The sequence below is a fragment of the Equus asinus genome, chromosome 6 (genome assembly GCF_041296235.1).
Source record: "Equus asinus isolate D_3611 breed Donkey chromosome 6, EquAss-T2T_v2, whole genome shotgun sequence".
Lineage (NCBI taxonomy): Eukaryota > Metazoa > Chordata > Mammalia > Perissodactyla > Equidae > Equus > Equus asinus.
Window position 1 is genome coordinate 83,360,673 of NC_091795.1, and position 24,300 is coordinate 83,384,972.

General features: G+C 52.8%; 1 protein-coding gene across 5 annotated transcripts in view; it reads right to left on the reverse strand.

Moving 5' to 3' along the window:
- Positions 1–24,300, reverse strand: part of KLHL29 (kelch like family member 29) — a 311,448-nt gene that overhangs the window by 164,740 nt on the left and 122,408 nt on the right. Inside the window, exon 1 of one of the 5 annotated variants that reach the window (XM_070512537.1) lies at positions 14,459–14,578. The exons of 2 other annotated variants lie outside the window; for them this stretch is intronic. The gene's annotated coding sequence lies outside the window, so the exon portion shown is untranslated. Of the gene's footprint in view, positions 1–13,924; positions 14,125–14,458; positions 14,579–24,300 lie in introns of those variants that run through there. 2 more of the 5 variants (XM_070512535.1, XM_070512536.1) reach the window with 2 other exon arrangements.

Genomic DNA, 24,300 nt, shown 5'->3' on the forward strand with positions numbered 1-24,300 from the left:
ATATCATACCCACAAAGTGTCCTTCCCCACAACCAGAGATCATGTCTCACACTCACTCTGACAAGGCCACAGGCACGCCCCTCCCAGTGTCTGGAATGCACTTTTCAGGCCTGATTCCAGCTTCCTGAATGCCAGGGAGCATCCGGGATCTGGGTAGCAGGGAGCTAACAAACAGTGACAGATAACCTCCTTGTTGGGGGTCTAAGACAAAAACTTTTAGACATCTTGGTAAAAACAAAACAGAACAAGAATGAAGCCAAGCGGATATGATGGAGAATTAGGAATTCCAGCTTTGCACCAAAACCATCTGGCCTCCTTGCCAGTGAAGCTGACTTCAGGCATCTCCTAGGACCAGCAGCGCCAGCATCACTTGAAAGCTTGTTAGAAATCCAGAATCCCAGGCCCCACCCCAGCCTACGGAATCAGAACCTGCATTGTAACAAATCCTCAGGTGAACTGAGCACACACTGAGAAGCACTGCCGTACCCAGCTCATACTCTGCTTAGGAGGTTGAAGAACTCCTGTGCTGGGAGTTGGGAGAAACCTGGGTTCCAGTCCACGTTCTGCCACTTATTGGTGGTGTGAATTTGGATAAGTCCTTTCTCCTTTCTGGCCTCTCTTTTCCTGAATGCTAATTCGGGTCTTGCTCAATGGGCTCAATGATGCAGCTGTTCTAACCCTCGACGGGAGGTCTGTAGGTGCTCTTGGTGCCAAGAGAGCCACTCGCTTGTACAGCCCAGAGCCTCCTTTTTCCACAGGGATAAATCATCATGAATTTCAGAAGTGGATCCTACTCTCATGAAGCCTACAGCATGAATTCTGACATCCTCTGGACACATTCCATGCTCTCCAGCATCCCAACATATTGAACCAAGCGCGTATCATTAGACTTGAACCCTTCTGCCGCCGATTCGGTGCGTATGGAGGGACTGGGCTGGCCTGAGACCTGCCTCTCCAGCTCCATCTTCTTGGAGATGGCCAAGCCCCAAATGCCCAGAATCTCAGCAAAGAGCTGATGGACCATCCCTTCCCAAATACCCAGATGGGGCCTCCTGCTTTCTTCAGTCCCTGTAGTTCTGTGCTCTAAATTCTGTCAACAGATGAATCCTGTTACGTTTTATAGTTAAAACAACTCTGCATTCCAAGCACTAACGCAACTGACATAATATTGGCCGTGAGTGGTTAAACAGGATGCCTCCTCTTGATCTGCTGGTGGGTGTGTGTGTGCGTGTGCGTGAGCACACGAGTGTTTAACTGTATTACATATGCAGAGTCATGGAGTGCCTGCTTCTGCCCACTACAGGAATCTACAGCTCAAACCCAACTGAGAAGTTACTCTTCCTTCCTAAAGGCCTTTAACGCCCTTCCCTTCACAGTAGCTCAATGGAGGAAGCAAAGTGGAGAAAGCAGATTCTTCCCCCCGAGCCCACAGTATCCAGTGAGACCACAGGCTGCCCACTGGGAGGGAGGCAGGCAGCCACCCAAGGGCCACGGACGGTGCCAAGAGGAAACTCAGAACAAATGTGGAAGCAGAGACAAAAAGCCAGGTTGCAGGCAAGTGACACCCAGAGGTGGGCTGGTGTGGGGCGAGAGCAATGTACACTGGCCCAGGCTCCACAGAGAACAGGGACTTTACGGACAATGGGGGATGCCAGGCAAGTCCAGAATAGTCCTTTCCACCACCCCTGGAGAAAGGTGGCTGTGTGTGTGTGGAGTGTTTTGTTTCTCACACTTCATTAGGTGGGAGGAGAAACTAGAAGTCTGTTTAGAATGGCCCTGTCCTCGTTTACAATGTGTGGTGTGTATTTATTGATATGGACCTCGGGTAAACAGTATACAGTTTCTTTCCACCGCGTGGGCTCAGGCATTTCCCACAGATTCTCTTTGTTCCCCACAAGGCCTGAATGCAGCAGACCTTTATGCAGAGAGATCAGGACTCGACATTCTGGCTTTGTTTTGCAAACACAAAGGTCGGCGGCCCCTTGCAGAAAGCTGCTGTGCTAAGACATTCTCTCCCCTAAGTGTGCAAAGTGTTAGCGTGAGTTTGAGGTGGTGATGGATGCAGCGTGATGACATTCAAGGGACAAATCCAATCTGGCTCCTGAGGCAGAGGTGGGAGAGTTGGCCTCCTTGAGCCCTCAGCCATGTTCCTGTCTGGGGGCCTGGCTCCCTGCCGTGACAAGTGCTGGGTGTCACTCCGAATTACAGGCCAAGAACCAACCCGCCCTGACAGCCAGGCCCCTTTTACTGAGTGTGTTCTAATTTCTGAGGCTTGGGGCCCCTTGGGTCTCAAGGACGGGGTCACCCCAATTATGATGCTGGGAATTTCTGGAGTGATAAAGGAAAATTCGCCCCTTGGCTGTCAGGTTGAGGCCGCACGTTGCCTGTGAGAGTCAACACGAGAAAATCAAGTTAAACCAGTGGTGTGACTGTGTCTGTCTTGACCAAAGGACCCTGGCGTTCAGGAAGGACACCTGTCACTCTGAAGGGCTGCACTCTGATTTGAAGGGGTGTGGTGGGGGGAAGGGTGGCCTGTGTTTTCCACACCTTTATTTTCAGTACAGAAATCAAATCCTCAGCCAAGCATTGCCTCTGAAATACGAGATGTCAAAATTCATGGGGGCCAGAAAGCAGGCTGAGGCCTTGGATTTTTTTCGTCCTTTCTCTTTAAAAAAAATTTTTTTTGCAGTATAATTTACGGAATATAAAATTGACCATTTAAACCATTTTCAGTGCACACTTTGATGGCATTAAGTACATTCACAATGTGTGTAAATATCACCACTCTCCATCTCCAGAACTTTTTCATCTTCTCCAGCTGAGACTCTGTACTCTGGAAACACTAACTCCCCGCCCCTCTCTCCCCCCAGCCCCTGGTACCCATCCTTCTGCTTTTTGTCTCTATGAACTTGGTTACTCTAGGTACTTCATAAGTGGAATCCTACAATATTGGTACTTTCGTGTCTGGCTTATTTCATTTAGCAGATGTCTTCAAGGTTCACCTGTGTTGTAGCGTATGTCCAGGAATGTAGTAGTGCCTTCTTGTCTAAGGCAGAATAACATTCCACTGTATGTATACACCATTATGTTTATCCATTCAGCCATCGATGGATACCTGGGTTGCTTTTGGCTATGGTGAGTAACACTGCTATGAACATGGGTGTGCAAATATCTGTTGGAGGGGCCTTGGGGTTTACATTAATGTTAACCCCGTCCCCTCTGATAAGAGGTAGACGCTTGCTCGTGGATGAGCCAGGCAGCCAGTGCTCAGCAGTTCTTTAGCAGCAGACTAGGGTGAGGTCTCAGGGGAGCGGATGGGGAGGTACCTTTGCACTGAGGCTGAGCTTGGGACCGAAAGGATTAAACTCCACAAATGCAGAGGATGCTCTGTCCCCTTCCTCCCAGAGCCATCCTGTGACCTGCTGGCTTTGGCCACACTTCTCAAAGTCCCCTCACCCACAGTGCAAGGAGACTCACGGACCAGAACAAGCCCTTCCACCTGGCCTGTCTGATCGGGCTGTGTTTTTTTTAATTAAATAATTTTATGGAGGTATAATTTCCAGAGTAACTGCTCAGATCTTAAGTGTGCAGTTTGACAAGTTCTGACAAATGTTTACATCCATACAACCACCACTCCAATTGAGATAGAGACCATTTCCATTAGCCCAGAAAGTTCCTTTGCGCCAGACTGCATTTTAGCAACTCCTTTTAGAGCCAGTCGATATTGCTGCAGCTTCAACAGGGTTAAGGGACTTCGAAAAAGCCTGTTGGGGATTCTAGGCTGTGAAACCCAAGGTGTCTTCAGCTCTGAGTCACCACAAAAGGCACTTCTTTTTTTCTTTCTAATTTTGCAGTTGAGTAGACACCCACAGTAGTCTGGCAAGGGAAGTTTTGAACTACTGGAGCCCCAAACAGACTGTGGGACCTCAGTTTCACTCAACAATTCAAAACCATTCACTCTGCAAGCATGTCTGGGGCACCCTCTGTGCCAGGCATGGGGCTGGGCGCTGCTGTGGCAAGTGAGGGGCAAGAATGGTCCCTACACGCAAGAAGCTCAGTGCAGCTGGGGAGACACTGGGCAGAATGGAAAGGGGAATGGCATCTGGGCTGGAACACAAGTTGGCATCTTGTGGTACTGCAGAGGCAGACATCATTCGGGCTCAGGCCAGCAAGGAAGGCTTTCTGGAGGCAGGGGTGTGCAAGCTGGCCCTTTAAAGGATGAGCGGGGTTTCAACAGGAGGCAAGAAAGAGAAGAAAAGGCCAGGCTGGGAGGACACTGTGTCAACGAAGGCACTGAGACATAGGAAAAGCTGTCATTTACTGAATGCCTATCATGTAATAAGAATGAGGCTAGGTGCTTCATCTTCATGATTCTCACAAATATAAAATAATAATGATGATGAGCACCCTACGAGGTAAATCATTCTAGGGAGTGTGTGGCCAAGTGACTCCCCAGGTTCACAAAGCACTGCACGTGGACTCAACCCAAAGTCTGGATGCTTCCGAAGCTCGTGTTCTTCTGCTGTTTACTGTGCTTTGGGAAGAAATGTATGTGGGCAGAAATATACCGAGACTGAATCATCGGCCTGCTGCACAGAGCGGAAGCGGGAGAGGCACCAATGTGCTCTGAATGGCGTTCTTAAGACGGGGGCCTTTCAACTCTCGGTGGTTCCTCACTTGGTTCAGATTTCAATGAAAATGGCAGGAGCGACATTACATTCACAGAAAGAGCTGTGTAAACTCTGCATTATGCACATGTCTCTCTCTGTGTTTTTTTCTAACGCCATAGGAAAAATCTCATTTATTGAAAATAATGGGGGCTAATTCGTAGCATTATTTTTTCTAAAAGCAGTCTGATTTACACAAAATGGCCCAAAGCAGGCTTACAAGGATCGGAAGCTCAGGACGACTGTCCAGGAGTGGATCTTCCAGAGTGTGCTGGCACGAGGAAATTCTGTTCTCTTCGTTACTGTACCTGCCCCTGATTCTTGTTTAACCTGTTAGTCCCTAGAGAGACAGGGGGTCCTCAAGCTATTACAGATGTCATCTCCCTTTCCTTTACCCCAAATGCCCTGCCCCATCCAGAGCTGCCAGGGGAGGAGCTTCCTGGGAGCTCCTGGGTCTACCTGGCTTTTCTCTGCTGGCCAGGATCAAGGCTCCCAGGGGCTACAGGGAAGGTGCGTCCGTGACCCGGAGCTCTTTGTGTTGCATCAGCTGCTAAATTGCCAGGAAAGACTCACATATTCTCTGACACCAAATGCCATGGGAGCTGTTGGGCCAGGAGCTTCTAGTCTCCTCAGCACCCCAGCCCAGCCCAGCCCATCCTGGCCTCCTCCCCAAAGTGGGTGGAACAGTGGCTCCAGAGGGAGGGAGGGAGGGTCAGGAGCTCTCGAGCCCCTTAAGTGAGTCTCATTTCCCCATTGCATTGAAGGGCACTCCTAGAAAGGCAGACATCCCTGGATCCAGAGTCCACATTAAACCCGCAGCCCCAGGAATGGCCAGCGTGCAGCTACGTCACCAGGCACAGCTTACTTTTATCCACAGATCTGCACACGCGCCCACACACACTCCCCCTGACTCTCTCACACACTCGCCGTATATATGCAATTCCTCCACTGCCGTTGGACACCCAGACCTGCCATATGTGCACACCACCCCTTTTCCTCCCCAAATAGCGCCAAATCACTTTATATGCGAGGAAGGACTGAGAGCTGCCTCTCAAACATAAAAGCTACTGGTTGGTAGAAAACCGCTTGAGCTCCCCAGAGATCGGGCCACGCAGCCACTCATACTCCACAGCTTGGTGTCTCTGAGTGGCAGAGACATGGAGGGAGCCCTCCCCTGGGCCCCCAGGACTTCTCACTGCTGGCCGAGCTCCTCCTCTCTGCCCACGTGCACACACAGCTGCTTGGCTGTCTCCTTTCTCAACAAAAGTTCATCTCTCTCCAGTTGGTCAACTGGAACCAGGCCAACACCCCCTTTCCCGTGGAACACTGTTCCACTCGCAGAGGCCTGCAGTGAAAGCGAGCATCCCCGAGCCCTGAGTCTTCTCCCCGTGCAAAGGGTGGAGTGGGTGACGCTGGGACACACCTCCTCCTGCCTGGCACCCACGTGCTGACCCACAAACCACAGCCTCCAGTGTGGATGCGCTGCCCGCCCCCCAGACCTCAGCCACACCTTGTAAGCTCATCCCTCCCATCATTCAGTCAGTGTTTTAGCCTCAAGAGAAAGTGGAATTTAAATTTTAACACAGGAGCCAGACAAAGTTTAACCTTGGAGATGTGCCTCCTGTGATGGCCTGCTGCCAGGGCCCTGCTCTTGACCCAGGAGCAGGAAGCAGTGGACGGTGCAGAGGGAGTGTGGGCCCTGCACCCTTCGCCAGCTCCCACCCGTCTCCTGCTGCAAGCGAAGCACATAGCACACGAGAGTATTTTTTCTCCTTGCCAGTGAGCGGCTGCTGTCTGTGTACTCCAGGAGGAGGCCATTACAGGGAGTTAATAGAGTTTTAAATTTGTTTTTAAATTTTATAATGCAATTCATCAAATTCAGTGTCTGAGCACAGCATTTATGTTCAGACCAGGCAGCATATGTCAAACTGGCCCCAGCCTCCTCCCACCCCTGCTCTCCCAAATGAGGAAGGTTAACCCTTTAGGGTAACTGCCAGGCATTCCCCAAACAGAGTAAGAGGAAGGGCAGCAGAGTGGGTTCTGGTCTGAAGGTGGTTCTGGAATTGGCCTAATGGAAAGGTTGGTGACTTATTTGAGATGCTCTGGGCACCTTTCATGGTCAAGGGTGATAGATGCTGTTCTGGGCCTTGGTCATTGCAGAGGTGGCCACCTGGAAGCTACCGTGACTCAGTTCTTTCAGACACACATCTGTTACGCTCCCAGGTGCCAGTGAGAACGAGAAAATACCCAGGGTGGAGGTGTGGAAAGGAAATGGTGCAGTCTGCTGCTCAGGGACAGATGTGAGCTCATTTCTGCTATTTTTCACCCAGAAGGATTTCCTTTAAGAACGTGTTCGGCTGAACTCAGGATCATTATTGTAACTTGGGATCAGTTGCTGCCGAATTGGAAATAAGTGAGATTTATGGGACCAGGGTTTTGTGAAGAACATCTTGGGTATCAGGACTTGCAACAGATCTTCTGTATTACTAACTGCAGTCAATCTTGCCTCTTATTAAGCTTTAATAAGTGACTTTTGGTTCTAGGGAAAGTTCCGGAATAGACATCGCCAGCAAGTGAAACTCTGTTGGTCCCAGAGCAGACTGCAATAAAACAGCTTCCTTCTGGGGCCCTGACAGCAGGGCCTGCAGCCGACAGAGGCCACAGAGGCCCAGGAGGGGGTGAAGGGTCCCCTTGACCAACACGACCTGGCTGTGGGTAGGTGGCGGGAGTAAAGTAACAAAGCACAATTATCAGCTCTCCTCCCGGCACAATAGAGGCCTCATCACACCCTGGTCTGTTTCTGAAACAAGCCTGTGTTCAGTTAACAGAACCCGCAGGGTGGCTGCACCCCAGCCCCAGATGTCTGGGCACAGGTCAGGGAGTGGCCACAAGTCAGGGAGTGGCCACCAGGTGGCAATGACTTTTTGTCACTGCTGTCTGGCGGCCTTGTCTGTGTGGGTGACATAGACGAGAGGGTTTTCAGGCAAGCTTCTGCTCAGCCCCAGAAACAGTCCGTCTCCACCTCACTGAGCAACCAATGTTGACCCAAGCTTTGCACGTCTTAAAAAGAACAGACCGCAAATGGAAAGTTAACCCTTCCTTGAAGACAGCCCCAATTAAACATCCTGTACTGCTTTTCAGCTCTTGGGGGGCTTCTGCCCAATGTCTCGCACAAAGACAGACGGAGCTCAGTGCTCCCACTCTACCCAGCTTCAGACTTCCTGCTTCTAATGTCACATAAGTAAAAATGCTAAGGTGGGGTGGGGCAAGAACCCTGTGTGGCCTTGGCTCTCCTGAGCAGATTCAGAAACAGATGCTGAGGACCAGGCACAGGTGGGATGTGGGAGCTGGGGTGGGGCTGCGCTCGGCAGCCGGCGGGGGTGGGGGATGGGCTGGGATGGAGGGAAGAGCATCTTGAGGTGATGCAAGTCTTTTTGCATTCAAGGGCTTGCCGGCTTCCAACTTGCTACTTACTGCATTGAAAAATATTCCACACGATTGAAGAACTATTTTCCAAAACAAAATGCTGGTATTCATCAGGAGGCGCGGGTTGTGCAGTGTGAACAATTCACTTTCGTTAAGTACCATATGGCCGCTGGTAGGAAAACGCTAACATGTTTCAACAGTACAGCTGGGGTAGGGCTCCTTTATTCACCGTGCAGATGGCTCTAATTGACATCTCTCCTAAAACAGGTCTCCAGCATTTCTGCAGGATCATTAGAGTAATTAGTTATTAAATACCATCACCACTTTTAGAGAGGGGTCTGATCCTTGGCAACATTCCACTGTGATGGAACTGACAGGTCCTGGCGGAGGACAGGTCCCGCCAATGGGAAGGGCATGCTAGCTCCTCCTCCTCAGTGGCAAGGCCAGGGAAGGACAAAGACTTCGCTCATTCCAGTACAGCCCCGTGGAGAGAACTCGGGCAACCAAAGAGCTCTGGACCAGGGTTCTAGAGCCGGGCTCCTCTCTTCTTTAGCTGTGTGACCCCACACATGCCTCAGTCATCCAGCCTCAGTTACCCTCATCCCTTAGATGGGGGTAATAACAACTGCCCCCTCTGCTCTGCAGGGCTAGATTATACAGTGAGGAGCAAACGGAAAGAGCTGGAGGGACTAAAGTGCTGTAGTTGAAGCTGTCTTGGAGCTCGTGTTTGAGGCCCAGCTTGGCCCACACCTCTTTGGTGAGTGACAAGCCGTGGCTTCTCAGGACTTGTCCACACCTGACATTGGTCCTCAACACTGTGGCAAGTGAGCCTTTGTCATATTGTGACCGGAGCCCAGTCTGCGCTGCTGGCTGCCCAGGTTGTCTCAGGAGGCCGTCCTGACTGACGGGCCAGAAGGTCAGTTCAGGGGCCGGGAGGCTCAGCCCAGTCTCCAGGAGCCCCTGGAGACAGCCTTGCAGGTGGAGGCTCGTCCAGGTTGGAGACTGTGTTTCTAGACAAGACCAATATTCCATCCCCCAAACCGGTCCTTGAAAGTGATCAGGATATATCAGAAAACAGCCCCAATGTCTGCCCCTCATTCCCAAGTATGTGCACTGCCTCCCATCTGCCAGGTCTGTACTGAGCCTATGCTTGGGGTGGCGGTGGACAATGGGGGCCGAGGTCGGGGAGAGGGGAGGAGAATGGGAAGGACCTCTGCTGTTTCCCAGAGTGCTGAACACACAAAGGGTGCAGTAGACCCCACACTGCAGTGTGCGTGGTGGTGGTGTGCAGGCAGAATTCATGTGAGATTTTTAAAAGGAGCTCTCCAACCAGTGCTACGTACTTGAGCCTCAGATCTGGTCAGGGGGTGGCCTGGCATTAACCCCAAAGAGGAGTTTCTAGTCTCAAGGGGCAGCTGAGGGTGCGTAGGGGCCCATGGGATCACACATGCAGCAGAAGCTCTGAGGGCCACCCCCCTCAGCCACCCAAGGCCCAGGGGCTGCCCTACCCTAGCCCCTTTGTGGACTCGGCTCTCCCCGACCTGTCTCCCACAGCACGCATGCAGCCAGCACCGCAGTGCGAATCGCGCTGTGTTTTCGGGAAAGAAAGGGTTCCGAGGCACGTGTGTGCTCCTAGGAGTTCGTCCAAAAAGTAAATACATGTATCCAAAGGGTAATATGGATTTAGGAAATAGCCTTCATTTTGAGCTCTTTCCCCATTGATTGAGGGTTAATAGCATGACATTATTAGTTTAATTTCACAGTCTAATCAGTTTCCTGTTTTATTGATCGAAGGACTTGTAGCAATTGTAATTCTGTGAGGCTGAAAAGCAAAATTCGCGACTAAGGGAATGAAGCTAGGTGGCTCTCGAGCTCAGGGGCAAAGGAGCCCAAGGTCTCATCCACAGAGCTCACCTAACGGGCCACGCAATTCACAGGTAAACTGTGCAGTCACATCTCCTTCCTCCCACTGGCGAACCACGTGGAGGGTGCAGTGTGTCCAGACCCCACAGGGACTACTAACTAGCATCAGAAATGGAGACCAGCCTTCGAAAAAGCCCCTCACCCTGACGATACTGGAGCCCACATCCACCTCGAATGTCCTTCTGAGCCCCAAACCGGCCTGGGGCTTCATTGTTAAACACCCTCCGTGAGCAGGGCCCCATCTGTGTGATGGAATTTTTTGGTCACTTTTTCAAATCAGAATAGAAACAATTTTTAGTCTATAATTATCATTTCTTTTCTCAACAGACAAATGTTTCCTTTTCAATTGTAGGGCGGAAAAAGCAAAGAACAACATTTTAAACCAAAAAGAAAGATTAAAATTAATTTCCTCTTTACAGAAAAATACAACAACTCTAAGAAGCCAGGTTTTTCTTTTCCCAAAAGAGCAATGACTGCAACAGTGTGTTCATCGCCACCACTAATGCCCATTTTTAAGAGGCAAGTCCTTGAGAGATGGCGGTGATGGGGTTTGCAGACCTGTCTCTGGAGTCAGGCCTGGGACCCTGATCTAGAGGAGGCTGGGCAGCTCCTGATGTCTGAGCTCACTTGGGAGGAAGGATCCGAAGCCTCCGGATCAGGGTCAAGGTCTGGGGTCTACCCGTTGGCCCTCAGTTTCCCCATCTCTACATCTCTATGGGAGTGCTACTCATCTCACAAAGGTGTTGGGAGGAGAAGTGCTTTGGGACTCTAAAGCATCGAACAAATCCTGCTGCTTTCAACATGTCGTCAAGACTGACCAGACCCATAGTTAAGAAAGCAAGCTTGCTGAGATGCTGCCTCTGCGCACAAGCTCTTCGGCCCACTCGGAAAAGGCAGTCCCTCCCCATCCCCACTCTCATGCTCTGGCAGCAGGCAGGAGGAGAGCTACAGACAGGTGGGCATCTACTGAGGACACTCTAAGTGCCAGGCCCGGGACCTGGGATTCTGGAGCCCAAGACCGGCCAGGGCCAAGTGAAACCCCACGATGGGTGAGCTGTGGGGGACCCCGAGGGAGGGACGGCACACGCCAAGGAGGAGGAGAAGCAGGTTGCATTCAGGGAGCTGAAAGGGGTTCAGTGTGGCCGGAGCAGAGCCTGCTCAGGCGAGGAGGCAGAAAGGTAGGAAACACGTGTTTCCTCTGTGTGAGGAGCGTCAGAGGTCTTGTGGTCCATGTTAAGGAATTTGGTTTCAGAACTCGCCAACAAATGGCCGAGACTGCTCAACTCTCCTGGCGGAGGCCCCATCCCCACCCCACCTCCAGCCTCCTCAACAGGGAAGAGGGCATGACACGTGTCCACAAACGCACTTGACCAGTGTGGCCACTGCTGATCCCACTCTTAGTCCCTTTGGGGGCCTGCCATCACCCAGTGCTGTGCTGGTAAATGTTTAACAGCCAGCTCTGGTGGCGCTGGGGGACGAAACAACATACAAAACCCAGCTAGACCCTGATTTGTAGTGTTTGCCAGTCTCTGTTGTATGACTACTCCCACTTTGATTTCGAGCTACCAACAGGATGTCACTGAACATGGAGCTGGGAGGAGATGGCAACAATGGGCTCCGGGAGCCAGCCCCAGCTTGCCACATCCTGGGGATTTGTGAACAAGTGTGGAGGGTGGGGCCACGAAGATGCTGCCCCAAATCTACTGCTGCTGCTCTGTGCCTGAAGACCCCATGCCATCGTGGCAGCAGGGAGCAGAGCTGGCCACCACACTGCCACGCTCCTCTGCCTCTCCTTGCTCTGACCCTCAGTGCCTCTGATCCACCAGACCATGTCCAAACACCTGGCATTCAAGGCTTTTCACACCTGCTGACACCTCACACTCTCTCCAGACTTTTTTCTCACTGTCCCTGCCGAGCCCTCTGAGCCTGCTTCACTGTCTCCTCGAGGTTCCTAGGCACACCTCAGGCTATCCTGCTGCCAGCTTACGAGATTCCCTCTGCCTGTGACGCCTCCTCTCCCGCATTCCTTAGTCAAACCCTGCCCGTCCTTCAAGGCTGAGCTCACGCACCACCTCCTCTATGAAGCTTCCTCTGAAGGCCCACAGGCCCCTGCACCTGTTGGCGATGAGCTCCATGGTGCACACGGGCACGCCCCTGGATGACTGTATACGCTGTGCACTTTCCTGGCAGAACAAAGACTCTGGGACCTTCTGCTCAATGAATCACCACTCCTCATGGTGGTCTCCCAATTCAAGATTCTTCCTGACCCGACTTTACTTTCTGACCTTTGAAAACTCATTAAGGAAACAGAGAAGGGCAAGCATTAGTGTCCAACATCCATGCTTCCAAGGACAAAATGACCATGGGCCCAAGGATCTCAGTGACTCACTGCCATGGCCAGGCAGGGCCAGAGAGGTGGCTGGGTTACATCGGGAGGGAGCTCAGTGGCTGCCCCGGCCACAGAGTGACTCTTATAGCACAACGGGCAGGGCCTGTGGCAGAGACACAGGATCCCTATAGTGACCGCAAACAGGTGGAAAAAAGCAACTGGGTGTCCTGTGCACCTGATAGCCTTCTAAAAATAGCCAGTGGGCCCTGGCTCTCTGCAGGCTCCCCTTTGGGTAGGGGCAGGGGCCGAGGCTCGTGGCTATTTGATCACTATGTTTCAGAGGAGTGAAGCAAGTCACAGCTGGTTCTGTACCTTCCTCTTCCTGAAGCTGAGCCTCAGCCAGACACGCCAGCTTGGGACTGGGGTCCTGGGCCTGGCCTGCCTCGCCTCTTGCTTAGTTCTGCCTGGCTGCCTGGGGGAAGAAACTGTTCCTTGTCTGCTGGTCATGTGGGAGGGGAAGGGAGACAGGGCATGAGCAGATGCCAGCAGGCTCCAGGCACCATTCCTTCTTGGCCAAGGGACCTGGGTACACAGACATTCTCCACAAACCAAGGCACTGACAGCATTGAGCAGAAATGTCATAATCTGGAGCCACATGGCGTAGGAGGAAGCAAGAAAAGAAATAAGGAATTCTCCAGGCCAAGCCCCAGAGGTCTCCTCTGCCTTCCCGCAAGGCCAGGCTCAGGGACAAGCAGTGGGCAGCGGAATGCGGAACAAAGGGAGAGTTCTTCTTTTTCAGGCACAGGCCCAGTTCTCGGAGCCCCAGTCTCCTCTGGTTTCCTCCTCCCTCCTCTGTGTCTAGACGGGAAGACTGGAATACTTAGCCCTGGCACCCTGAAGTCGTGCGTGCGGCCTCCTTTCCCCAGGACCAGCACTGTGGCTGCACCTGGGTGCTCCACTGGCTCAGGGGAACCTTTCAAAAACAAATCCACTCATTAGAAGTAACAGTGCGTATTCTTACTGGCCAGAATGTCAGCGCATTTTGGAGATTGCTAAGTCACCCAGTGGGGAACCCAGGTGTGAGAGGGTTCGAGTAAACCATTTCAGGGAGCAGAATTACTTTCACGTACGATCCCGAGAAAATAGGAATCGCCTGTCTCCCCACTTGGAAAACGCCTTTCCAATTCTTTTGCTGAGGCAGGGAAACTGGGAGCTTCTGTTTTCCTGGAATGTTTTCATGCCAAGTGCGCTCCTCTCACTGCGAAGTCCTTCAGAAGCTCTGACTTTTAAACACAGTTTTCTTTCTGGGTCTTGGGGGGACACACAGCGTTGCTTATTCTGAAGAAGCTGGCAAGGCCAGCCAAGAAGTGGAACAGATAGGAGTGGAGATTCCCGACACCCCCCAGTCCCTCCACTGGCCCCCGGCCCCTCTCCGGGTTGAAGACCACACACACCCAGCCGGCACGTTTCCCCTCACTCGCACTGTGCTGGGGTCATGTTGCTGAAATGCGATGCCTGGCCCGCTGGCCTGCCAGCAAGCGCGGCCACCCTGGCACAAGTGCATGTGAGAGCCACCCACCCATTAGCCGCGAACATCCATCACGGTGACTCGGCAGCCGTGGCCCTGCTTCTCCCCTCCGCACCTCTCAGTCCCGGGTGGCAGCATCTCCCGGCCCGCCTTCCTCAGCCCCTCTGAGCGCGAGCTTCTGCGCGGAGCCCAGGCAGGCCCGGTGGGCACCTGTTCGCTGCAGTCTCTTCTGCCCTCCTGCCAGCTTGGGGTTTGGTGTAGTGGAAAGAGATGCAGACGAGGAGCCAGGCGCTGGTTTGGGCGGGCTCTGCCACTCCCTAGCAGAGCTCTGAGCAAGTCCTCTCAGTTCTCTGGCATCAGCTTCCTTCCCTGAGAAATGGGAATTCTCAAGTCAATCTACCTACCCCACGGAGGTATCATGGGGAGAAAAAGAAACCCACACAGGAAAGGGGTTTGGAAGAGCAGAGCAGGCTAGTAAAGAAGTTCATTGTCATTAAAGAGCAGGGCTGAGGGTGGCCAGGCAAGCTCCCGAGAGAGACACGAACCTTCCTCCACGAATCATCTCTTTACGAGAGAAGTACTTACTTCAAGGTGCCTGTTTCCTCTTTGCTAACAGGAATTGTAAGATCGTTGCCAAGAGTGAGCAGTACAAACAGCAGATAATCACTTGGACGAGAAGCCTGTTGAAACGAGTCTTTGCTGGGGACAAGGTCGGCTGGCAGCTTGGCCTATAAATCAGAGCTCCCTCCTCAGCTCATTGGCTCTTGCAAGAAGATGAACTCAGCTAGACTCTGACATTTCACAGCTCTGACAACCAGAGCCTGCACACAGTAGGGATTCAGACCACGTTTGTGGAACTAGATAACCGCAGAGGCAGCTGGAAGTGTGCTGGGGCAAAACCCCATCCTCTCGCACTGGAGATTCACTCTATAGTGCCAAGGAGAGGGGACAAATCCGAATCAGACGGGACTCCAGGCTGGAGCAGGAGCGTGGTTCATTCTGCCAGCCTTCACTGAAGGGATTTTGGGGCGGGGGGGAGCCGAGGGAGGTTGGAATTAACATCCTTACTGTATTATGTTGCAGCAGTGATAAGACCAAAATTTTAGGATTTTCTTAATGAGACTCCTGCATTCACTGGTTTTCCTTATCAGCACAGGCAAGAACCATAGTTAGCATTTATGTCCTTTGCTTTAGAACGGAGGAAGGATCATAAGAGGGATTGGCAAACTCGCTCTGGAGAATACCCATGCACCCTCTTTGCTCTCCCCACAGAACGCAGGCCCTCTGCCCCTGGCCCGCCCCAGACGCACTGTGCCGCTGCCCACCGGCATCCAGGCAGCAGGCTTTCCCACTTCTGAGTTTGCTGAATAAAACGCAAATTGAGGCTGCGAAAGAAACCCATGGAAGTTCAAATGCCAGGCAGTTCAGAAGGCCTCCGCCCTCCCACTCCCGCCCCAGGCTTTGGAAACCCTCCCCGCCCCTCCAAATGCCTGTGACCACAGCTGACAGGCAGGGGCAGGGGTTCTAACGCACACGGCTCCACACAGACAGCTCTAACGCCTGCCAGGGTCAGCTCTTTGGAGACTGTGACGAGAGCAACAACAGTCAAGCCTGTACAACAAGTCCTCATGTCCACATGGCCTTGCTGCCTCTGGGGCCAGAGTTCACTCTGTGTAGACTCTGTGCAGTGACTGCCATGCACCCATTTTACAGATGTGCAGCCTGGCCCCTATAGGTGGTACATGACTTGGCGCCATCTAGAGAGAGCTGACGCTGGAGTTAGGAATATAAGCCGGGCGTCCGGACTTAGGGCTTGGGTTGGAGGAGACCAAACCCCTTCCCCAGGGCCTGGGCCGTGGGTTTCTCCTCTCACACACTCCAGGAATGTCGGTCCCTGTTGGGGCAACCAGCCTGTTCTGTGGGAAGAGAACCTGGAAGGCCTGACTCACCTTGCCACCCAACTTGGACAACTATCCAACCTTGCAAAGAGGCATTTTTTGATCAGATTTCAGAAAGGTAAAAGGTTTCCACTCTGCCCAGAAATAAGAAAGAGCCATCCCTCCTTTATCCCAAACACAGACATAAGTCATAAAGCAATCAAACAGGGCCTTAAACAAGCAAGTCGACAGATGGCTTCGGCATCGTAGTGCAGAAGCTCCTTGTTCAAAGGAAAGTCCAGCATTCTTTCTTGTAGCCCACGAACACTTCCTTTGCACACAATTCTAATGAGCGGGTCCACAGCAGGAGAAGGAGGTGCTGTTGCTTCAGGCAAGAATAAGGTAGTAAGTTGACTGGATGAGAATGAGGGGAGATGCAGAAAAACTGTGAAAAGCAGGAGCACAACCTCAGCAAGCACAGCAACCTTTGGTCATTTAGTTCAGGGCCAAAGGTCCTACCTCCATGAGTCCCTGAGCGTTAACGTATCACTGCATAATAAACGATGCTCTGAAGGCTGCAGACTGGGAAAGAGTGCAGGCTTTGGAATTCAACAGAGCTTTGTGTCCTGGCTCTGATATTTATCATCTGTATGTCCTTGAGCAACTGGCTTGAACTCTGAGCCTCTCTTTCCTCCAGGAAATGGGGACACAAGTACTTCCCAGCTATGGGGAGGAGGCTGCCCGTAAAGTGCTTAGTGGACAGTGCCTGTGTCATGCAGAGAATGTTCCATTGCATCCAACCCACTGTGCAAGAGAGGCATGGGCGAGCAATCCCTTCGGAAGGATTTCCCTAACACAGTTAAAATAAAAGAAAGTTAGGGCTTTACTGGGGGTAAAAGAGACAGAGAGAAGAAGACTCAGAGGAGAAGCTAGAGGAAACGTGGGTGGGAATGAGGCAGGCACAGCTCCGTCACCACCTACAGAACACCTATGGGTACCAGGCACTGGATCTAATGCCATCCCCCCAACTTGCCTGTAGTTAGTATAAAACTCCATTTTACAGACGAAGGGTCTTATACAGGAGTGAAGACACTTTCCCAGGGCTACACAGCTCGTAAGTGGGACTCAAATATGGATTTATCTGACTCCAAAGCCAGTTTCTTAACCCCTACACCACATGGGGAGGAAGTGAGGGAGGGGCATTGTACAAAGTCCATGGGGAGATATTTGCAGATGCCAGGGTGGAGGTGGAGGGGCAGCTGGTGGGCCTGAGCGGGGCGGAGCAGCTCGCCACTCACAACCACCCAGTTGGCCCTGATGCCATTAAATGGGCCTATAGGGCAGGCTGCAGCTACAGCTGCAGTACACGGAGGAAGCCTTTGACCCTGAAACCTCCTTGTGAAGTCTGAGCATCCGTCCTGGCAGCAGTTTGCGACATGGTTGAGGGGAAGGAAGTCCACCTGGAAACTTCCAACACAGGAAGCTCGCCTCCAAGGGTGCTGTGTGGGAGCCCCCTTCCCTTCATCCTGCAAGTAGGGCCCAGCCGGGAGGGCTCGGGCCCAGAGCTTTCTCCAGGGGTCCTTCTGGATTGCCAAAAGGAGGGTCCTCTCGGGGAGACCCTTGCATCAGCCTCCTCCCACATTATCCCCTACACATACCTCTGCCCATGTTCCTTACCCCGGATGGCCAGCAGGGAAGAGGGACAGGAGGCCCAGGAACCCTCCACCATAAACCCTCCTAATTCTCATCACCTAGACTGTGTATCCAGCAAAGAAACGTACCCACAAAGAAAACAGCAGAGTGAGGGAGAGAGGTCTTTGTAAAACGCGGGCATTAATCAGAATTCGTATCCAGAGAAAAAGGACCATTGTTAAAACCCTCTATGCAGCCTGAACTCTGGTTTATGATAATGTAACATTTCCAGCAATAACATTCTGGGAGCAAAGAGAGATGAAAATGAGTGAACTTTATTCGGGGATCTCATTACTACGAGTGTGGTCCCTTTTCCTAAAATACAGAAATATCTATAACGAGGATTTGTGTTGTCCTAAGAAAAAATATATGAAAAAATGACCTAAAAGCATGGGAAAACTTTTATATGCTAGAATACAGAGGCTTGTTTCTCTTTAAAGAGTTAGGGTATATAAATAGTCCACTGAGTGAAAAGATGTGTGTTTCATCACTGGCATCCACCCTCCCCAGTGCGGTACAGTGGTCTCACAGCCTCAGGACACAGGGAACAGGAGCCAGGGCAGTGGCCTGGCCTTGGCCTCCAGCAAGCCAGCAGGAAATCCCAGTGAGTCCATTCCTTGGATTCCAACAGGAGCGAACAAGGCGAGCTTTGTTCTCCGTCTCCCCATGGCCCTCCTCCAAGGCTTTGTTTTAAGTAGTCAATGAACCACAGAAGTCCAGACGGAAAGGCTCTTTCAGGCTCCTCTCCCTCTGGCCCTCCCATTGCACAGATTAGAAAACTGAGGTCCTGGGAGGTGCAGGTACTTGCGCTGGGTCTCATGAAATGACAGAGGCCAAGCCCAACAAAATTAATGCAACGCACACCCCCTAGTACCCCATTTCCAGGGGATCTGGCCCTCCCTGAGATGGACTCAGTTTGACCGAGGGCTTCACCTCCCCTGGAGCGGCCACTGATCCCTTCAATGAGACAGAAGGCCTGCAGCCCCATCCTGCTCTCCCTGCGTTTCCCTTACCTGGCTTCTCTCCCGGGCGGGCAATGCTCACAGGTAGTTTAAGCAGACAGCCCCTCTGCTGACAGCCCCCGGGAAGGGCCCAAGCCCCGTCCTGCCGTGGGGCTGGCCTGGGCTGGCTGGGTGCCGCAGCAGCTGTCCAAAGGCCATGGCACACTGGCCAGCAGGGAGTTAACAGATACTGTAGAAGGCATATTCTGGGGCTGAGCTACCAAGTGAGAATGCCTGGGAGGAGGAGGGGGGGGAGGAGGAGAGTGGGGGCCAGGGGCCCTGAGGATCTCAGGGCACCGTGTGCAGGACTCCGGGAGACCAGCTCTTCTCTGCATGCTGCCTGGCAGCAGCGGCACTCAATAGGCTTACAGACCAGGCCCTTTCCCTGTGCCCCAGGGGAGTCAATACTAATAAACAGAAAGTACTGCCCAGAGGCTCAAAGGGGATGGGACACTTTGGCTGGCTGGTCTGGGAGTTTCAGCTCCATATAGCATCCAGAGGAACTCTTTCAGAGAACAGTCACTGGATTCATGATATGGGGTTAGATGAAGTGGGGAGAACAGCTGTGGAGTGGGTCAGAGATGGAAGCGACTGTGGAGGGCAGGTGACAGCCTGGTGACATGGGTCGGGTGGGCGGCTCTGGGAAAGGCCCAGTGGGGAGTGAAAGCTGAGCACAGACAGTGCCTGGGGGGGGGGGGCACTAAGAGATGTCCCAGGCATGGGTACAGGCCAGAGGGCGCTAAGGCGTGGGACACGGCACCCCAGGAGGAGCTGTACTGGGGACTGGGCCAGGGCGGCCCGCACCAGAATGCAGAAGATACATGGAGGCTTCCTGGGGGAGACAGGTTTACCTGGGCCTGGGCAGGACTTCCGGGGTTGGCTTTCCAGGCCAAAGAGTGGAAGCTCACGCCCAAGTCAGGAGAGCGGGGCTCGGCAGACAGAGGGAAGCGGGGCCTGAGGGTGCAGAGTGCCTCCAGGAGGAAGGGAAGTGCCTCCTGCTCTGACAACCATCCCTGATCCCTGCCTGGAGGCTCACCCCTCCCCAGAAGACCATGTTACTCTCTCACGAGTCAACTGAGTGGACCCCGACTCTTTCATCTTTACTTCTAAGTAAGAAAAACATGTCAGTGAAACCCCCTGAGCACTTCTTAAAGGGTCAGGGTGATGTGGGAAAAGGTGTCCTGGGCCACCTCTCACGTCTCCTCCATTCTAGACGCCCACTGAGTGGCTGGGCGAAGGGAGTTTTTGGCCTGAAGACTGAGCCTGACCACCTAATAGGATGCTCCTGAAAGCTACAGGTATGCAGAGAAGTGAGCTCCAGCCCACGGAAGCTGTCCGCTTTCCAGTAATAATAATAATAATAGTTGTTTTACTGTAATTACTGCTTCTATCCTACCCTTTATTGAGCATTTATTAGGAGCCACATATTGTCTCATGTAATCCTCACTATAACTCTCTGAGACATGTATTCTTTCATGCCTATTTAATAGATGAGAAAACTGGAAAACAACTTGCCCATGTAGTAGCTGATGGAGTTAAGATTTGAACCCAAACAGTTTGAGGGAAACAGAAACACCTATTTTACTCTTCCATACCATTAACCTCGCAGAGCCCAAGGAATGGAAGGCCAAGTCTATTGGAGGCAAGAAGACGTGGCACTGAAGTGCTTTCCTCAGGGCAGGCGGGAGCTGGTGAGCAAACTCAGTCCTGGAAACAGGGCTCCTGGAGCAGCCGTCCAGGCCCCGGTGTGGACTCTCGGCATGCGGAGACACAGAGAGGAATCCCATTAGGAAAGACATGGAAACCATGAGCGTCTTGTATCCATTCTGTGTCTGCAGGCTGAAAATACGGCAGAAGAATTTGGAAAGGCCGATAATTTCAAATTTTATATTATTTGGGTTCTATTTAAAAATGTCTGTCAAATTGCTTATATTTCTGAGTTTAGAGAAAAAACAAGTCCATAGATGGCAGGTCCCTGGGCCAGAACAGAGCAACCAAGAAAGGACGTTATTTGGGCTCGTCCTTGGACACGGGGCATGGGAGGCACACCTGGGACATTGCTCTGCGCGCATCCTCCCTGTGGACCCTGTGGCCTCAGCTCCATGAGGCAGCTGATGAAGGGGCCAGCCCTGCGCTCTCTCTGTGACAGGCAGAGGCACACCAGCCACCAGTCCGCCCCAGCCCACTCTGCCTCCCCTTCCCTTCAGCCCCAGGGGCCGCCATCCTTAGAGCTATCAGTGTGGACACACACGGCTGGAGCAGACTTGGTTCTGCTCCCAGGGCACCACTGCTCCACCCCAGAACAGACTGTGAGGGCTTTGGAAGCAGGACTCTGCGCACGAATTCCTCCTTGGCCTCCCTAGGGCCCAGATCAGGCAGATTTCCTGATTGGCCAACTGGCCCAAGGGTCCACTTCCCAGGCCCTTGCTCGTGAGTAGCTCAAATTCCAAAAAGTCTGCCAGGAAGTCAGCTGTTTGTAACTCAGATTGTACTTCTCTGTAGAGACAAAGCTGTCAGTGGTCATGGGGCTGCCTGGCTAGACCACAGAGGCCGATATCATAATCTAGCTTGCTGAACTGTGACACAAAAGCCCAAATTATGTGTGTTGCCCCCCAGGGGTTCTGCAGGGTGGGCGGGAGGAGAAAAAGAAGGGAAATGGCCCACTCTGCTTCTTGGTGCTGGCAGTGAGTTTGGCCAGTTTAGCATTCTCGTGCGTGCGTGTGTGTGTGTGCATGTAAATTGAAGGGAAGCTTTTTGGAATCGACAAATCTGGAAACTGTGACAGTTGGCCTTGAAAGAGCAATTGCTGGGCTCCATGCAAAGTGCCCTCTGACCTGATGCTCCCAGTCAGCCCAGTAGGTGCCCACGGCCCCAGAAGCAAGAGTCTTCTGGAAGTGGAGCCCTGCCTTGGCTTCTCTCCCCTCGTCCTCGACTGCTCTGATGGCCAGGCTGGGCAGGGCAGGAGGGATCCATACGCCACCCTGAAGCTCAAGTCCAGGGGGCTCAGGGAGCCCTTCCAAGCACTAGAGGGCACAGGAGACCCTGTCGTCCAGCTCGATGTCTATTAAGGCAGGGCTTGGGCAAACAGACCAGAACTCACAGCCTGAGAATCACAACTGATCATTTCCCTCTTCAATAAAGCATGCTTGACCAGGCCCATCCTTTGCGGGGGATGAGTATCAACTGCCTGCGAGGTCAGGCTTCTCCCGCGCTCGTCGCTCGCTCACGGAGCTTCCACTGAGGAACATCTGCTCTGTGCTCGGAGACCGTTGGGTCTGGAAGTCCTCAGCCTGAGTCCTTGTCCTGGGTGAGAGGTCAGGCTCTCAGGGCAGATGGAATGGACTGCAGCCTGACGCATGGGCTGTGGGAGGACCTCGCCCTGAGGGTGCAGAAGTGTGGTTTCGTTGGGGAGCCATCTATGAACTTGCTCTGACACACAATCGTGTGCAATTGCTAACAAGCAATCACGTACAACTCGGAGCTTAAATGAACTCTGCCTCCACGGGCTCTTTGAGTTTTAGCGCTAGTTCGATGTCGATCTGTGTTTACGTAACACCTAAGGGCCAGGCATCGTGCTGGGCACTGGGGACGTTAAGACAGATAACACGGTGTTCCTGCCTTTAAGGGGGACACATGCATAGCTTATTATAATTGTGATAAGAGTTATCACAGAGAAAAACACACAGAGCTGTGGGAGCAGAGCTGGGGCCCCCAAGGCCCATAGGCGTGGTTGGCAAAGGCTTCCCAGAGGACACGGTGCCTGAGCGGTCTCCAAGGGGGGAAGCCCACTGAAGGACGAGAATGACACTGCAGGGAGAGAAAACAGCCATAGCAATGAGAACAGAGGCAGGAAGCTGCACGGTGTGCTCGGAACTGAGAGGGGCTAAGGGTGTTTGGAGCAAAACAGGCCAAGGGGGTGGGGGATGAAGCTGAGGCGGCAGAGGCCAAGACATGGCCCCAAACGCCACCCAGGTCCCAGAGTGCCAGGGGTCTGGCAGGCGGTCCTGTTGAGAACAGACAGGGCCTCCCTGGGGCAGTGATGGTAGGGATGGAGAAGGCGGACGACATGGAGAAATAGTCAGGAGGCCGTTCTGGTAAGACTGGCAGCTGACGGCTGTTGTGTTCCTTAATAAGCGCCCTCTGTGTGCTGAGCTAGTGCTCGGGGCAGAGAACGAGAGGCGTCTAGGACGAATCCCAGTCTTTAGGCTTAAAAAACTGGGGAGATGGTGGAGAATTCTATTGAGACTGAGAAAACTGGCAGAGGACCGAGTCCAGGGACAACCTTGATGGGAGGGGAGGAACGTGAAGATTGGGGGCGTTCTACCCAGGAGAAGCCGGCAGGATGCAGCCTTCCAGGTCAGGGAGCCAGTCCAGATGTTTGGATCAAGAGGATAAGAGCTCACCATGCCCCAGACTTGGCCCTTCTTTCCAACAACAGTGCCTCAAAGGAATAAAGTGACATCAAGGATTCACTGACTGACGACGGCTGTGCACCTTATGTGTCACATCCAGGTTCTGTGGACAAGTAGCTGCTTCTCCAACTTTGCAGATAGAGGCACCAGGAACTCTGCCCTGGGCTGTCCTTGGACCCCTGCTGTCAGCCTTCCCCAACAAGGCTGAAGGCACTTGTCAGGATGGGCGAGACTGAGGGAAGAAACTGCGGGGGCGTCTAAGGCAACTTCCAGGGAAAACCATCTGTCCAGCTTCCTGTGGGGCTGCAGCCACCCGTCGTCCATGCCACGCTCTGCTCCTGGAGGCCACTTAAGGGCTCTCTGGTCTGGAGCAACATGGTTCCAAGGCCCCCCCATTTGTCCTGCCCTGTCCAGGTCTCTGAAGGAGCCTGGAGGGTTCCAAGAACCGGAAGAGTGGGAAGCCCAAGGGCCTGGCACCTCCGACGAAAACCAGCCCATTGCATTTCCGGCTCCTCAGAGGCTTCCCAGCCCCACTCCCTGGCAGCATAATTACAGATGCCTCCCTCCTTACAAAGCCTTCCTACGCGCTGCATAAAGGAATACAATTTCTGGCTGTCCAAATTACAAGAGACCATAACGCACAAAAGCAATAAACACAGGTTCTAACAGCAATCAGATACCACTTATCGTAAACAATGGTTTTTGTGATTTATTGCGTTTGAAGCAGATTCAGCATTACTCCTTAGAAGATTTGGGTATTCTTGTTTTCAAGCAGAGTTGCCGGCAGCCAGCTGACGTCAGAAAAAATTGCTCAAGTGCAGCAGATTTTAAAAATAGGGCCAATGTGGTGTTAAAATAATGATAATAGAAAAATTGGGGTGGCTGCAGGCTGATGTGAAGGTCTAAAGACACAGCCATTTGGGGTTTGAGGCTCCCGTCACAGCCCCTGCACCCCTAGTGGCTCATCCTCACTCACTTCCTGATGCCCAGCACTTCCGATCCCTCCCACTGTCCTCCTGTCCCCTGAGTGACGTGGGAGGGAGGAGGAGACTGGTAACCAGAGTGGGCCAGGCGACAGTCTGGATTAACACATCAAGCTGTTCAGCTTCCCGGCTCAGGCCTCAGTTAGCGCCGGTCCTCACACCGGGGAGTGCAGAAAAGTCAAGTTCAAACAGCACATTTGAGCCAAGAGGTCTGCAGTGACTATCCAAAAGGAAACCGAGCCAGTTCTGGCAAGAGTGGTCCTTTCTCTCCTGGACCCTGTCCTGTCCACTCCGCAGGGAAGGTGCTGCAAACACTGTCAGGAACAGAGGCCGCAGCAGGGGACGCGGGCGTAGAAAGCAAGGAGGATGCCACGTTGAAGCAGTTTTACTAGGGGGTTCGAAGACATCCTAGGATTCCGTGCGGGAATTTCCGAGGCTCCTGAAGGAGGGCACCCTTGCTTC